The sequence below is a fragment of the Gavialis gangeticus genome, unplaced genomic scaffold (assembly GCF_001723915.1).
Source record: "Gavialis gangeticus isolate Ggan-Ray unplaced genomic scaffold, GavGan_comp1, whole genome shotgun sequence".
Lineage (NCBI taxonomy): Eukaryota > Metazoa > Chordata > Crocodylia > Gavialidae > Gavialis > Gavialis gangeticus.
This window is the reverse complement of record NW_017729001.1, coordinates 16155383-16168949: the sequence shown is the minus strand read 5'-3', so window position 1 is coordinate 16168949 and position 13567 is coordinate 16155383. Positions and strand designations below refer to the sequence as shown.

Sequence of the window (13567 nt, the reverse complement as noted above, 5' to 3'; positions counted from 1 at the left end):
GGAGTTCAGCTGCAGCCTTGGCTTTCCTGGTTTGCTCCCTGAAGGATTGGACCAGTGCAGAATAATCCTCCTTGGAGGTGAATCCCATCCTCCATCCTTTGTAGGCCTTTCTTTTTAGCCTCAGGAGGTCTGCTAGGTCCCTGGAGAGCCAGGGGGGTTTCTGTGCCCTCTTGCTGCCTTTCCTCCAAGATGGAATAGACTTAGCTTGTGCATTGAGGATCGCTCCCTTGAGGAGCAACCACTCTTCCTGAACTCCCCTCTCCCTGGAGTCATGGTCCCTTAGGGCCTCACTGACCAGCCTCCTGAGCTTGTTAAGGTCAGCTTTTCTGAAGTCAAGGACATCTCTGTTGCTGACTGAGATAATTATCGCATACATGTGTATTATACAGCATCTCTCTTCTTGCAAAAGTGAATAGCACTTTACATGCTGTATGCCTACAGTAAAGGAATTGCATCCTTCTCTGGGCTGAGAACAAGACAAATGCCTTGTTTTTATCTGGGCTCATGGGTAGATGTACTGTTCACCCAGGAAAATATATAGTTTCAGCCTAATATAGATTCAGCCTAACTGCTTTTCCATCAAAATACAGATGGACAAGGAAGGGGGCAGGATGGAAGAACTTTCTAGGTATCAGCTGCCCTAGTAACTGTTTTGAACGTCCACTCTATCCCAGAGGAGAGTGAAAACTAAACCACAATCATTCAGAAGCTGTTTCATTCAAGAGTAAACTACCTGGTTTACTTTGCACTTATAGCAGGATAGAACAGACACAAAGTTACACAGTAGCTGATATACATTAAGCCCCAAAGTGCTAGTCAGTCTGATCATTATATTGAATTTATAAACTGATGAAATCTTACACATCCTAGATCCAGGCCAAGGCAAGAGGTCAGTTTAGCTTGGTCCTCTTCATCTTTTGATACCATGCTTTCAGTCCAACTTCAGTTATCAACTTTCCCCCTACTTTCAAAAAAGTTGTTGCCACTGCATCATAGGCAATACACAATTTATTCTTATGCATCAGAGGCTACCGTAAACCTTACGCAGTAGAGCTCCACATTACATTCCATACTCCTCTAAAAAGAAAAGAAAATCTGTACAAAATCCCCACAAGTTTCTTATTGAAATAAAAATAATAATAAAAACAGCGTAGATAAAATAATCCCCGTCTGTTGAATAGGCAAAAACCTCTACACTGAAAGTTTCACTGTCACATCATACACCTCATATAGATGAATGCAGCAAATCACCAGAAAAAGACCTGGAGTATCAGATGTTAGGCTACTTACTGCATGCTGTCCAGATTCCCTGTCTCACATATGACTACTCTTCCAGAAGGGCTCTCAAACCACATGACAGACCGTTTCTTGTGCTCTGTGCTCACAGATTACAACGTCTTAAAAAAGCATAACAACTCAACAGATAGCAGATGCTGAACAGCTGCTCTCCAGCACTTTAAACAGGGAGGAATGCCCTGTGCAACCTGGTAGAGGGTGTTACAAGGCTTTGCCGAACTCTACCAAACTTTTTGTTTACTCATCTCCCCCAGATAATGTCAGGAGATCATTTGGCACGTAACCAGACTGTCCTAAGTAGTTACTGACTGGACCCGTGAAGTTTAATGTTCATGTCAGAGAATGGTAGGCTAGACACTTGCCAAAGTTCACCTCCACCCCCCCACCCAACAAACAGCGCATGCTCATCCTAGAAGTTAGATTCATAGATGCTAGGGTTGGAAGGGACCTCAACAGATCAGAGTCTGACCCCCTGCCTAGGCAGGAAAGAGTGCTGGGGTCAGATGCCTACTCAGCCTTCTCTTAAAGACCCCCAAGGCAGGGGAGAGCACCATCTCCCTTGGAAGCCCTCGTATTAGGTACCAGTCATTATCATGCTACTGTGAGAAGTGTGGTAATGAAGTCAGGTGAAGGCTGTACTATTAAATTTTTGTTGATAAAGCTATATAGATCAGGACTGTGAAGAGATGTAACCCTAACTGACAGAGCTGTGCCAGCAAAGCCCCCCAACATATATGTAATTCAACCAGCAAGCGTGCACTTTTCCAATATAATCTCTATCATCTGGGTACAGAAAGGTTGAGCAGGCCTAAAACAACTGACACAGGAAAAAACAAAAGCTTAAATTAGCAAAGCAGCTCTGGCACTTGTTAGTAGAGCTCCACTTTCAAGGTGTCTAAATGAAGCCATCTCTATACTAGAAGAATCTGAGCAGATCTTTTGCTCAAAAGGGAACTGCCAGCATTTGCAAATCAAATCTCCAAGTAAACAAAAGCTGTCTTTGTTCAGTACTTTCCCCACCCCCAACTTTGTTTATTTCCCTTCTCGTCTTATAATTAACTGCAGAATTCTTTTACTCAAGTGAATCCAAGGTTTGCAGGAAATGCCCCTAAAACTTCAAAATGACCACAACCAAGGGCCTGCTGTGCTAAGCAACATAGAGACACATACCTGTCAAAAAGAACTGAAAACCTCTAGATGGATAGAAAATAGCTGCTGTATGAATTCAGCCTGTTAACTGACTCCTGTTGACTAATATTTACTTAAAAAAAAAAAAAAAGAATGAGGGATTTTTAAGATACATGCAGATTATTTATTATTCTCACTCAGCTCTGAAGTAATAGTCACTCAGGATTCTTTTTGGGCAAAACTGTCAAAGAGGCTTCAGGACTGGTCCTGAAAATTTACTTGGGCTCAGACATCTTGACAGCTTTATCAAAAGTGTGTGTTTATTGAATAATTTCACTTCACTCCTATAAAAATAAATAAAGGAAAAAAGCACTAAACATACAAGGTTACACAGGAGAAGTGATCAACCCTCCTACACATTCCCTCCATTTTCTGCTGAGTCAGCTCAAGTTCAGGACTACACTTCTTATTCAAGATGTCAGTTTCCAGGTCTTAGATGGTGACAGGCTATTGATCAACAGTGAATCTGCCCTGGAAAGTTCCTAACCTTCCCTCTAAGACTGATAAAATTAATCACAAGCTGCAGAGAGGGCAAAAAGGGAGAGTCTAAGATTGATAAAATTAATCACAAGCAGCAGAGACGGCAAAAAGGGAGAGGTCAGGCCTGGAACCTACAGAGTTAAATGGAGTCGGGCACATTCACTTCAAGTAAAAATATATACCAATATAGTCATTGCAAGGAACCCTACTACATGAAGTGTCCTGTCATCTTGTTTTTATTTCCCTCTAACTCATAAGCATCCTTCTGGCTATGCTCAAAGTTTTAAACAGACCATGAATGCATTCTTAATAGCAGAAGGCCAAACACAAGATGATCACACCTTGGTTAACTAAATGCAACCTTCAAAGCTAAATGAGACAGAGTAGAAAGGATTTAAACAGGAACAACAAAGTTATTACATGCAAAACTACAAGAACAAGGAATGCAAGTTCTCCAAGGAAAAGTGGAATTTGTTTCCTCCAAGAAGCCAAAGAACCAAACATTTACACAGTTCCAAGTTCACATACTTTTTTAATACTACTTTTATCTTATTTTTTGGCATTTATTCAAGGTCTTCCCCTTTTTCTTCCTTCTTTCTTCTTATTTCATATCCTAATAGCTGTGGCACGCGGTACATTTAAAATGCGATTCAAGTATTAATCTGACAGACAGTAAACTGACCACACATTAAAGCCTTATGGCATGATAATATAGCAAAATAAGCCACCAAGAAATAACTGCATAATATCAAATTATATGAATACAAGGTGTTATGATGCAAATGTTATGTATGTATGCAGGAGCACCCAGGCAAGTATATAAAACAAAAAGTTACAAATGTAATGCGGTGCCATTCAGCATTAGGTTAGAACAGGACTGGGCAAAAGGGTAGATCCAGCCAGCAGCTGGACTCTATTTCCCAGCAGCACATGTCCGGGCCACTCCTGGCCACTCTCCATGGAGACCCTGGGAACATGCGGCCATGGGCCTGTGACAGCATGGAGCCGCAGAGCTGAGGCTGAGCCCCACACCATCACAGCCCCGTGGTCCCATGCTCTCAATAGAAACTGCCCGGGAGTAGTGCAGGCTGGGTGGGGAGCTGCTCCAGGGCCAGGGCCAACACTGGGCCTGGGTTGGGGCAGAGCCGCGACCCACTCCCTGCATGCCCCTGTCCACGGAACCCGCACTAATCACAGGGGCATGGGGGCAGCAAGTTGCAGCTCTGCCCCAGCCCCACACTGTCACAGCTCCAAGATCCCGGGGTTTCCCTGGCCCTGCCTGTCTGTCTTGCTCCTGGCCACACACCCTGCCTGCACAGGTCCCGCCCCTAGTGGTAGGTGTGGGGCAGACAGGGCAGGGTGCCCAGGCAGCAGAGGCTGGGTCTGGTGGCAGCAGACATTGTGAGCCACTGCCGCAGGGGCTGCTGGGAAATAGGGTCAGCTGCAGGCTGGATCCAGCTGTAGGCTGGACTTTCCTGCCCCTGTGTAACAGTTTAGCTGATTTGTAGCACTAAATCAGGTACAAGGGTTAGTGTAGCAGCTGATGCACCTCCCCAGTGACAGCTCCCTCACCCAACCCCACTTTTTAAAGCTGTTAAAAGTTATATTAGATCTTCCAGCTCATTGTTAGCAGTTCTCATGGTTTTATTTCAAGTCTCATGACATTCAGTATTCTATTTAAATCCACAGTTCCCCATGTGGAGCACCTCATAGCTGGTGCAATAACAGGACCTCTCCACTTCAGAATGGCAAAAATACTACTTAGAAAGATATAAGCTGGAATCAACGCAAGCATATACATTGAAGTTATACTAATCATAACCCAGCTTTGGTGAAGGAATTTTAATACATATTAACTATGACTGAACCACCTATAATAAAAAGACACAGTTAATTCTTCTTTCTTGAAATCTACTTCTTTGATCATGGATTATTGTAACAGCAAATTTGCTAGTCAGTTTAGCAACTTGTATTAATAAATGACAATGCCTTAATATGTTCCACCTTTATCTTGTGCACATGAAGCCTAAGCAAGACATCCAAAAAACCACAATGTATACTTTGTAAGATGCCAGAGTGCTTGCATGACACAAAAAGAAAACTGGGGCAGAGGGTACACAGCAGTACACACTGCATATTAATACAGTTAATAATCATAAATGTTGCCTTTTTTTTTTTTTTTAAGTTTTCTAAAAATTCCATATCTGGTGGCAATAAATCAAACTTCACATACTACCTTTCTTCTTGTGTATTCTTTTCTGTTAAACTTTTTATGAGGAGAAAGGAAAAAAAGAGAAAGAGAGGAAAAAAAGAGGGAAAGGAAAAAAAGAAAAAAAGGAGAGAAGAGAGAGAAAGAGGTAAAGGAGGAAAAGAGAAAGAAAAAAGAAACAGAAAAGAGGGGAGATGAAAAAGGAGAGAAAGAGAAGAGAAAGAGAAGACACAAAAAAGAGAGGAGAGAAAAGAGAGAGAAAAAAAGAGAGAGAAAGAAAGAGAGAGGAAAAAGGAAGAAGAAAGAGGATATGTCCTTCACTGCCCAGGTCTCCCACCACTACCGGCTGTGGCTTGGGTCTGCTAATCCAGAGCAGTGTCCCATGGAGGGAGGCAGTGACACCCCAGCAGCAGCTGCCAGGGCCAGGTCCAGGGCGCTCAGGCCTCACAGATAGCCCCAGAGTTAGGGGAGGGGGATGGGCCTGGGTACAGGGCTGGGAGGGAGGGCCCAGCCAGGGCTCAAGCAGACAGGCCCAGCCAGGGCTTGGCCCAGTCCCACCCAGGCAGGGGCAGCATTGGGGCACCCAGCGATGGCACCAGGTGGTGGAGGGAGAAGCAAGTGCAGGGGGAAGGTGCTGTAGATAGGCTGGCCTGGCTGGGCCCTTGGAAAAGCAGCAACCGGAGAAGAGTGGGGGCCAGGCAGGAAGCAGAGGCTGCTTTGGGGCTCTTCAGCCTCAGGTCATGGCAGGCAGGTGTGCCTAACAGCACCTGAGGTAGGGCCTGGTCTGTCCTGGCCCATGCAGCTTCATGGAGATGGGGCAGAGCCGCCCTACCTGCAAAGGGACGTTGCCTGGCTGGGGCATAACACCAGGCTTGGGGGGCTTCTGGCTCTGCCTGTGTCCCCTGGGCCATGATGGAAGCCCCCCAGGCTTTGGGAACAGTGGCCACAGGCAGTGCTCAGGGCCATGTTGGCCACAAGCCTTACAGTGCAGAAACCCTGCACAGCCCCTGCACCAGCCCCGGGAGAGGAGCTGCAGGTGGGTGAGGCTGGGGCACAGGCATGGCACACCCATGGCAGCTGTTCCTGGGAGCTCCTGTGGCCAGGCCCTTGCACCGGGGGTGGCTGGGTCCACCCTGCTCACATTGTGCCCAGTGTCCTGCCCCAACCCAGGTGGTGTCCCCTTGCAGGCAGGGTGGCTGTGCCCCATGCCCATGGAGCTGCATGGGCCAGGCCGGGCCTATCTTGGGTGCTGCCAGCCACTCAAGTCTGGGGAAGCCCAGGGTAGCCCCCACTTCCCACCCAGCCGGGTTGAGCTGCCTGTGGCACCTCCCCCTGTGTTTGCTTCAACTCATGCTTCCCAGACCCAGCTCCAAGTGTACAGCACTGCCCCTGCCAGCGTGGGATGGAGCATCCATCTGCTCTGTGCAGCAGTCCTGCACAGTACTTACTCAGGCCCTACCCCTGCCCTGCAAAATGACTGTGGTATTAGAACTTTATGCTGTGATCAACCCATGAAAATTGGTAAGTACCCCCATGATTTAAGTAGACCCCCATCTTTTATCCTAACAATGACCCAACCTGGAGTTGCAGATTAAAAAGCTGTTTCATGTGTGATATCACCAGTAAAAGACCTTTCTGAATTTGACAGGAACAGGTGGACTGAATGGTGAAAACAGTTATAAGATTAATTGAAATGGCTGCCTCTTGCAAAAACATCAGTGATCACACTAGCACAGGGATCAGCAACCCCCAGCACACGTGTCAATTAGAGGCACACAGAGACATTTTTCCTGGCATGCCAGGAGGAGTGCAAGGAAGTTGTTTTAAAAAAATAAATAAATAAATAAAATATGTTGCTGCTCTGGGCTCTCCCAAGCAGTCATAGGTCCCAGCGCCATAGCAGGCACCGGGGGGCAGAGTCAGGAGAACACAGGCAGGGTTGCAGTCTGTGTTCTGCTGTCCCTGCCCCCGTCTCTGGGCTGTGCCCCCCAGCCTGGCCTGGCCCCTAGAAGGCAGCAGGGAATTGCCCCCCTCCCCCACGGCAGCAGCCAGTGAGTACTGGCTTTTTTTTTTTTAAACAAGCTGGGAGAACAGGCGGAGCAACCATTGAGAGTGGGTGGGAGATGGGGCCGAATCAATTTGGGACAGTGATTCGAATCACCAAATCGAATCACTGCCCTCGAACAGATGAATCCAAAGTGAATACTAGCAGCTTTGCACAGACCTACTGCACAGTAGTGTCTAAAAATAACTGCGTGGCAATGGGACTGTACAGTAACATTGGTTACTGCGCAGTCATTTAGTACTTGGTTAAGAAAGTACTAAATGATCGCGGTAACAATTGCACAGTTGGCCACTCACGTAGACATGGCCAGTATGACTCAAAAGAGATACTAAGCAGGGGTTGGCAAACCCCAGCATGCATGCCAGAGCATGGCATGCAAAGGCATTTTGCTTGGCATACACACCTCAGGGCAGACAGTGGGGAAGGGACCGGGGCTACGCCGTCACAACAAGGATCAAGCCTCTTGCGGCTCTCTTGCCATCTGCCCCTGGCACGCCAACATCTTACAAGTCAAGGCTGATGTGCTTTTGGAACTCTGCCCAAAAACACTGCTGACCCCTGTACCAGAGAGAGCTTAATTACACACCCAAAAACATGTTAAAAACAACGCTGAAGTTGTGAACTCGAGCACTCAAATTAGAATACGTCTTTTATAAGATAGAACCTTCCTTTGGCTGCTTTGTGTACAATCTTTATGATAAAATAAAATAATGTAAATAGAAATGTATGTCAATTCTGACCTTTCTTAATTTTTAGAGGGCTCTATTTGCCACCTTGATGTTCCTTTAATGTTCTTTTAAACAACAGGCTGAAAAAAAAATCATACCAAGTTGGCACCAACTTACACTATCAACAGGGTTGGAGCCAGAGTTAGATCCACTCCACTGGCATCTGCCACTTGAGCTAATGGAGTATCTAACAACAGCATTCTGACATTCTCTCTATGGACCAACACTAAAAGGAGATGGGACATTAAGGTTTCACAGACATTTGCTGACAGAATAATGTTAAGTTTCAAGAATTGTGGGCCACATTGCAGATTCATAGATTATAGTCAGAAGGGACCACAATGGTTCATCGTGTCCGAACCCCTGCCCCGGCAGGAAAAAGGACCACGGTTAGACGACCCCAGCCAGGTGACTGTCAAGCCTCCTTTTGAAGACCTCCAAATTAGGTGATAGTACCACCTCTCTTGGAAGTGCATTCCAGATTCTGGCCACCCTTACAGTAAAAAATGTCCTCCTAAAGTCTAACCTAAATCTACTCTCCAGTAGTTTGCACCCGTTATTCCTAGTTACTCCCTGGGGCGCTCTGGTAAATAGCACGTCACCAATTCCCTGTTGTCCTCCCTTGATAAACTTATAGGCAGCTACAAGGTCACCCCTCAGCCATCTTTTGTAAAGGCTGAAGAGATCCACATCTCTCATCCTCCCCTCATAGGGTCTTTCATGGAGGCCACTAATCATGCAAGTGGCCCTCCTCTGAACCCTCTCCAGATTCTCCATGTCCCTCTCGAAGTGTGGCACCCAAAACTGGACACGGTACTCCAACTGTGGCCTGACCAATGCCACAAAGAGGGGGAGAATCACCTCCCTTGATCTGTTGGTCATGCATCTGCTAATACACGACAAGGTGCGGCTGGCTTTGTTGATGGCCTCGTTACACTGCCGGCTCATGTTCATCTTGGAGTCAACTATGACTCCAAGATCTCTCTCAGCCTCTGAGCTGCTGAGGAGGTCATCCCCCAACCTGTAGGTGTGCTGGGGATTCCTCCTTCCTAGGTGGAGTACCTTACATTTATCTTTGTTGAATTGCATCCCATTTCGTTCCACCCATTGATCCAACCTGTATCTGCTCCTTGCCTTCCGGTGTGTTAACTTTGCCCCATAACTTGGTATCATCTGCAAACCTGGAAAGGGTGCTCACCACACCCTCATCCAAATCGCTGATGAAAATATTAAATAACACTGGTCCAAGGACCGAACCCTGCAGGACCCCACTGCCCACCTCCTTCCAGGCTGAGAACAACCCATCCACCACCACTCTCTGGGTGCGGTCCCTAAGCCACTTAGCCACCCACTAACTGGATTGGAGGGATTGTGTTCTATTATAGATTTTAAAAAATATAGAAAATTAATAAGATTCCAGGAAACTATAGACAAACTAATCAAGGATAAACCATACAAGATTTGCATGCTGCTAAGATCCATCAACTATATGAAAGTTCTGCCATTCAGAATATCTTATGAGAAACACCACGCTGCCTGGGCCCAAGGACTTAGTAGCAGGGAACTTTTGAAAATGTTAGCCACATTCCATAGAAGGGAACAAAAGACTGCCCTGGCTGAAAGCAACGTTTTCCTCCCTCCCCCACTATGCTAAGACCATTTCCAGTTCTAAGAATTCCAGTCACTTCCAGTTATTCTCTCCCTAAAGCAATTGTACTCAGTACCGGATGTATAGCAGTACTACTGCGCCTTTTTCCTCCCAGATACTTCCATATGACATACACTGCAAGCTCTTGGTCTGATTAATACCTGGCTCTCTGTCAGAGAAAATAAAATGGCATGCAACTGAGAAACTGTCAAGACAGAAACTCATAAATTCTTTGAAAAAAATAAAATAAAAGGGAGCACTGAATCTATGGATGCAATGTTACTGCATTACACTGAAACATGTCACTATTAGCCCCAGAGACGAGTTAAAAAACTAGAAAGATTAAAATAACCAACTATTCTTAAAAACAAGCAAGCAGTTTTGAAAATGTAGTGCCAGAAAAAGAATAGCAACCCAAAGATGAAAAACACAGGTTTCAGGGGAGTCAGAACAGGAAGTGAGTCTCACAACTGTTATTACAGTAGTCTTCAAACAGGAAGCCTGTCTGAATTTTACATTGTTTCTTGGTTACATACAACTATCTTCAAGATAAGTTGTTTCAAGTTCATTAAGAGGATCTAGAAATGTTTCTGGTAGTTACATTTCAGATCACTTTAAATCTTTAAAGTCATTCGCGGATTCCTTACAATTCCAGTTATTTTCTGTAGGTGGTGTTCATAGCACAGTGGGCTTTCACCCCCAAAATGCATTTTCAATAAAAATCCTGTAAAGAGAAATTATTTGGATAAACACCAATCTGCTGAACTTTACAGAAAGCAAGCACAGCAATCGACTTAAATGGGACTACTCATTGTATAAAAGTTAAGCATGTGTTCAAGTCCCTACAGAATCACTGCCTTAGACTGCAAGCTCCACAGGACAGGACAAGTATATGACACTTTGTAGACTGCTGTGAATATTTACAGTTATGTAAAGCTATTTTAAGCATCACCTGCAAAGGCAACTAACTATGGTTTGATCTAGTTGGCTGTTTCTTCACCCTGAATGGCAAAACACTTGCTTTAGAAGACTGCCAATACTTGGAGCTCCTTGCAGAATCTAATAAAGCCCATTCCTTTCTCCACTTTCCTCAAAAGCCTTATGTAGCAACCCTTCCGCAGGTCAAGGTTGGACTACTGCTCCCTCCACAGACAGTGAGGGTTGTGTCTTACAGCAGTTAGAAGTGGGGTGGAACTGAATATCACCTGATGGACTCCTTAGTACTTGGCTTGCACCTTGCTGCTTCACACAGATAGGAATGTAGCAACTAACACAGCAGAAATCATTAACAGCACTGAAGAACTTCATGCAGAGCTTGATTACACGGTGCACTTTGAGAGTCCTCTAGATCAGCGATTCCCAATCTTTTCCAGACCAAGGCACATTAATACATTTTTTCTACAGCACACCTGTTAAGGCATTCCCCATCCCCATACTTAATAAGCTCATTGTAGTTCATTGCTGAAGCAAAATTTCATGGCACAGCTGTTCAGAGGCTCATGAACTGTGCATCCTCCACAGCCAGTACATGCCCAGTAGATGAATTTTCTTCTGCTTGGCTGATGCCATCTCTCCCCCATGGCCAACAGAGGTGAGGGTCTTTTGTGAATAATCTCATCAACGTGACTCATTCATTAGTGTTCGGCATCTGGAGAACTTTCTTATTATTATTCCAAAATTCTCGCAGCACACCAGGGAGCTCTTCACAAACACACTGGTGTGCCATGGCACACCAGCTGTAAAGCACTGCTCTACATTACTAGAGATCACAGAAATTAGATAGTAGATTGCCAGAGCACTACATAAAAATCCAAAGAATAACACAAAGTCAAAATCTTCCAAGTTTAATGGCCCACCAAGCTAACTTAGTTAAGGCATGTTATTTTCTGGGGCCAGTGGCACACAATGGAGTGTTGTAGCTAGCATCACATCCAACTGACCTTAACTGCCAGGTTGAACAACCAGGGATCCATGTACAGCCGAGTCAACTGGGATCAGCCTTCAACATGAGCCTGAAAGAAGGCTCACACTCATACCTCTGGAGCAATAGCAAGATGCCTTAACTTGGCAGATACCAGTGTTTTATGCTCATAACCCTACCCTTATGACCATAAACAACTATTTCTGGTCCTCTGCCACGCGGAGTATCTGAACATCTTTGGGACTTGCAACTTTGCTTCAACTCCATCTGGGATTGTTACCCCTAATTTGGAAGCTGCCATCTTAACTACTCTAACACCATGGTGCAGCAACAGAAGAAAGTATGGAAACTAAAGAAACCTACGTGGCCCAATTAAAAGTTTTTAACTGGGTTAAATCTCACAGTATGGAAGTCTATTCCCAATGGGTATTTACCTTAACCTGCCACCTGCCTTTAGGCATGTCATAATTATATTCCATAACAGCAGGTAATCTATGCTGCTGTGCACTTGCTCTGACCTGACAATATTCCTGCTTACTTGTAAACAAAATACCAATGCCTCTTTAAATAACCACTTATCTGAGCCCTTAAAACAATTCCTTTTCTCTTTCCTCCCATATCCATTCCCCCTCTGTTCTTCTCTTGTATGTTTCTCTGGTTTCAGTTTCAAAGTGATTTGTACTGGGATTCTTGTTCTTTGAAGCTACATTATAAAACGAATGAGCAGTGCCTCACTGGGTGTAGGATGCATAATGAAACCAGGTACCCAACAATTCAAATGTAGCTGTACTGTGCCTGAAAGCAGTGTCCATCACAACTGCTTCACTTTTTGATCAACTTAGGCAGACAGGAGAAAAATATTAAACTACTGTGTCCCATATTTCTGATTTTTTTCCAAGTGCCTACTGCCTAGAAGAAAGTACGTGCAGGAGGGTCTCTATGTCTTTTTATATTGCTCTGCTTTTTTTGTAATTGCCTTCTCCCTCAAAGTTTTTCCAGCAGCCAACTGGAATAAATACCCCTAAGGAAAGACAGATACTAGACTGAGGGCTTATGGAGGTCCAAGATGCTGGCTGTCTAATCAGCGCTGGCTGCAGAGGAGGTATGTGAAGAATGCAGCTGCTGACATGCTGGTTCCTTTCTGTGCAAACACCCCTAGTGACAGGTGGGATAAAAGCACTGCAAAAGCTGCACGGTTTCTCCGCTTTCACTGACTGCCCAAAAGCTGCGTGAAATTTGAACTGCACTAAGCACAGAATCCTCAGTTCCCTAAATTGCTTCTTGTGGAGATACCTGACAACTGCAGAGCTTCACACCTCCTTAGCCAGGCTCCTTCTTGGAACAGGATCCAGACTCACTGGCTTCCCTCTGACCGGTTCTGATCTGATCCACAAAAATGCTCATCCAGAGCTATTCATTTTCCAAAGCAGTTTAAAATTCAGGGCACATGATGAACTTCAAGATCTCACTTAAATGACACCATGCTCATGAGAATGCTGTTCTGGTCAAGGGCGATTCAGTCCTGAGTGAATAAACAGGAACTTTACAGTCGTTTAGGGCTATGACCTAAACAGCAATTTGAATGCACATTTCTAGTTTCAAAAAAGCACTAGAGCATCACCCCAATTCACTGACTGTATTAGCACGACATCCGCAATTGTTATGCTGGTCCTATTAGAAGTCTACATAGCACACGCATTTTTTTAAGCAAGGAATGAACTTGGCAGGGGACAACCTAGATCCTCTCAATCAGGCTACTTCTGAAAATAAAAATTACATTTATTGGAGGGAAGCACAGCGAAGTAGGCGCAGAAACGAGGCCAGGGGTCCCTGGGCTTCCAAGAAACTCCTCTGGTGGCTTTGTGTATGCCTCATTTAAACACCAAGCACTATTTTCACCAAGAGATTTAAAACAGCCACTTGGCTTTCATGAGGGGATTTTAGCACCGCGGTCCATCATGGAGGTATGCATGTGTGGGGGGGGGGGGGGGGGGGGGCGGCTTGCCCCCCAGGGAGGCAGGCGCCGGGGCGG

General features: G+C 45.3%; 1 protein-coding gene across 1 annotated transcript in view; it reads right to left on the bottom strand.

The window, feature by feature from the left end:
• Positions 1–13567, bottom strand: part of PPM1F (protein phosphatase, Mg2+/Mn2+ dependent 1F) — a 35482-nt gene that overhangs the window by 21171 nt on the left and 744 nt on the right. The window lies entirely within an intron of this gene.